Raw genomic sequence first — 4,281 nt, forward strand, 5'->3', positions numbered from 1 at the left:
AAGCAATAGAAACTGCCTGTGAAAGGGCCACTATATTGGATTTAACAGGAAAAAAAAAAAAGTCTTCAAATCAGCCAATACTAATATGTTCTGAGAATGAAGGAAATCATGCTTAAAGAAGCAAAAGAAGCTATGATGACATTTCTCATGACACAGAGACCATCCATAAAGAGATACAAGTTATAAAAAGAACCCGATGGATAATTTGGAGTTAAAACGACATTGACCAAACCAAAGGTTTACTACAGGGGCTCAATTATAGATGGGAGTTGGCAGAAGGAAACACAACATTGAAAACAGATTACGCAATGCTGAGAACAGAGAGAAAAAAGAATGAAGTAAAATAAACAGAGTGTCCTAAAAGTGTGAGATACCTTTAAAGGCACCAACGTACAAGTAATAAGATGACCAGAAGGAGAGGCCCAAAAAGGGAGTAGAAAAAATATTCAAAGAAATCACGACTAAAATTTTCTAAAAATGTTAATCTACCCATGCAGGAAGGTCAAAGAATTCCAAGTACTATCCACAGGAAGAGATCTGTACCCTGACACATCATAGTAAAAATGCTGAGGGCTGACATCAAAGAGAACATCTTGAGAGCAATAAGAGAAATCATCACTTACAAGGTAAACCCATTAAGATTAATAGCCCATATCTTATTAGGGAAAAAGATCAACAAGGAGTCCAGAATATATCATATGGGATGATATATTCAAACTGCTGAACAGAAAATACAAAAAGTCAACTAAAAATCTTCTATCCTGCAAAACTACCTTTCAAAAACAAAAGAAAAATAAAAACTCCCAGATAAACAAAATCTGAGAGAATTCAAATGCTGGCAGCCTATTTGTAAGGAATTTCTTCAGGCCAAAAGGAAGCAAACCTAAACGTGAATTTAAATACCCATTAAAAAAAGAAAAACAAACAAAAAAACACTGTTAAAGGTAATTATATACTTATAAAACAAAGTATAAACACATATTTTTTCTTCTCTGTCTTAAAAAGCGGTTTGAGGGGTGGCTCAGTGGGTTAAGCATCTGTGTTCAGCCCAGGTCATGATCCCGGAGTCCTGGGATCCAGTCCTGTGTAGCCTGCTTCTCCCTCTTCCCACTCATGCTCTCTCTAACTCTCTCTCCCTCTCTCTCTCTCTCAACTAAATAAATAAAATCTTAAAAAATTTTTTAATTTAAAAAATAAGTAAAAAGCGGTTTTATAAGTCAATATGCATATAATCGGTTGACTAGGCATCTAATATCAGAAATGTAATACATTTGACAATAACAGCACAAAGGAGGTTAGTGGGAGCAGAGTTGTATTTGACTAAGCAAATGACCTAGGATGGTAGTTCAAACCCACAGGAAGAAATGAATAGAACTACACATGGTTTAATAACTGTAACTATATACTTGCTCACTTTTCTCAACTTCTTTAGTAGACCTACATTCATACATTGCTTATATAAGTTATTATAACAAGAAATGTTTGCAACAAATGTTTGTAACAAGCATGTATTAAAATATGTATAACAATAATATCACAAAAAGGTGAAAGAAGGAATAGAGCTTCATAAAAGTAACATTTCAATATATCCCAGGAATGACTTTAAACCTGGGGTAGGTTCTGGTAAGATAAAACACTATGGTGTGGCCAAGAGAGAACATCAATAAATAACTTTAAAAATAATTAAATAACACCAGAAAATGTTTGCTTGAGGAAAAACCAAGCAGGAATAAAGAAACAGGAATTAAGCAGCATTATTAAAACAGGAATGAAGAAATAAAAAAGTTTTGAGACATACAAAAAACAAAAGGCAAAATGCAGACATTCATCAATATCAATAATAACATCAGATGTGAGTGGACTGGACCATCTGATCAAGCATCAGAGATTGTGAGACTGAATAAAAAAGAGAGAGAGCCAGCCATATGCTATCTACAAGAGACACAGTTTAGATTTGAATGTATAAATAGGTTAAAAGAAAAAGGATGGTAAAACCTGCATCATGCAAGCAGTAATCCTAAAAAGCTGTGGTGGCTATGCTAATATCAGGGGGAAAAGACTTTATTTTTTTTTTTTTTGAGTATTCAATTTTTTATTTTTTATAAACATATATTTTTATCCCCAGGGGTACAGGTCTGTGAATCACCAGGTTTACACACTTCACAGCACTCACCAAAGCACATACCCTCCCCAATGTCCATAATCCCACCCCCTTCTCCCAAACCCCCTCCCCCCAGCAACCCTCAGTTTGTTTTGTGAGATTAAGAGTCACTTATGGTTTGTCTCCCTCCCAATCCCATCTTGTTTCATTGATTCTTCTCCTACCCACTTAAGCCCCCATGTTGCATCACCACTTCCTCATATCAGGGAGATCATATGATAGTTGTCTTTCTCTGCTTGACTTATTTCGCTAAGCATGATACGCTCTTTATTTTTTAAAAAAAGATTTTATCTATTTCTTTGACAGAGAGAGAAAGACAGAGAGAGCACAGCAGAAGGGGCGGTTGGCAGAGGTAGAGGGAGAAGCAGGCTCCCTGCTTAGCAGAGAGCCTGATGTGCAGTTCCATTCCAGAACTCTGCCAAGCCAAAGGCAGAAGCTTAACAGACTCAGCCACCCAGGTACCCGAGGAGAAAAGACTTTAAAGAAAAAAAAAACTACTACAAATAAAGGGAACTGTTTTATAACTAAAAAAGGTCAATCATAGGGAAGTTATAACAATTATAAACATACATGCAGCTAAAAACAGAACCTGAGAGGGCCTCCTGGGTGACTCAGTAGGTTAAGCGTCAGACTCTTGATTTCAGCTCAGGTCATGATCTCCAGCCCTGAGATGCAGCCCAGAGTAGTAGGATTAATAAAGGAGCACCACAAGGCACCTGGGTGGCTCAGTGGGTTAAGTGTCTGCCTTTAGCCTAGGTCATGAACCCAGAGTCCTGGGATCCAGCCCTGTGTCAGGCTGGGGAATCCATTTCTCCTCTCCCTCTGCCCTTCCCCGTTTCTAGTGCGTTCTCTCTCTCTCTCTCTCTCTCTCTCCAATAAACACAATCTTTTAAAAAAATTAAATAAAATAAAGGAGCACCACTCATTGCGGAGTCTACGTCTCCGGCTTCCTCTCTCTCTGTCCCTCCCCCTGCTGGCTTGCTCCTGCTCTCTCTCTAAAATAGAATCTTTTTTTTTTTTTTAATTAAAAAAAAAAAAAAAACAGAGCTCCAGAATGTGTAAAGCAAAGGCTGACAGCTAAGGCCAGCCAGGTAAGCAGAAGCAGCACCTGTAGGTGGCGAAAACTCTATTCAAATGATGGAGGCCCCATGGGGCAGAAGACAGTGGGAGCCCACACAGAGTTTGACCACATGATGGCGATCTGAAAGGACATCAATGAGAAGAGGAGCCCAATTCCTGTACTTACATTTAAGTGACAAACATGGTCAAAAGCTTAAGGGACACACATTATGATAGCTTGTGTAAATAAGCTTGACCTTCATATGTCACCATTTGGGGCTTTTGCAAAGGAAGTCTTTTTGCAACTGGTGACAATACATTAGGAGAGAATCCCCTCCATCTCCCCCCCCCCAAACCCAATATCCTTTTATTAGATTGTGATTACAGAGCCTTGGACATTTTGCACTAACGAATCCTTTCCTCCCCCCCCCCCTTCCCTTCCTGACCCTACTTGCACTGCTATGGGTTTTTTGTTTTTTTCCTAAGCAAAACCAAAGTAAACTCCTGTCCCTTTCCCTCCAAACATATATTCTGTGAGATAACTGTGCCTGCCACAAAGTGTTAATCCTAGGGTCTTATTTCACATAGTATTCACATATTTTTCCCTTTAATTGGTGTTAGATGGCATAAGTAATTTAAAAAAGGCAAGATGTTTTCAGAATTTGAAAAAGTAAATGGAAACTTATCTCCAGTCAAATAAAGTACCAGTCCAGAATTAGTATGGAGAACACTATTCAAGGGATCATGGTATCAAAAAGGGGTGGGGAGAGGCACTGTAGTAACACAGAGAATACTCTGACCATTAGATCAGCAAGCAGCTCAAGAGTTAGGCCAAAAGGCTCCTTCCTTTATAGAGAGGACCCAGAGAACCTAGGGTGGAGGAATGGGATGAACAGGTGGTGTGAACAGACAGTGAATCAAGGAGTGCTTCACCCTGAAGCCAGCCTACTCTCAGAAGGGGCTGTGTGCTTGCACCTACTGCTAGTGGGTCAAAGTTCAGAAACCCAGGGAAAAGACAGAACCTTAAGCAGAGTCTGAGTAACAAGTATTTTTGCTCCACG

The sequence above is a fragment of the Mustela nigripes genome, chromosome X (assembly GCF_022355385.1).
Source record: "Mustela nigripes isolate SB6536 chromosome X, MUSNIG.SB6536, whole genome shotgun sequence".
Lineage (NCBI taxonomy): Eukaryota > Metazoa > Chordata > Mammalia > Carnivora > Mustelidae > Mustela > Mustela nigripes.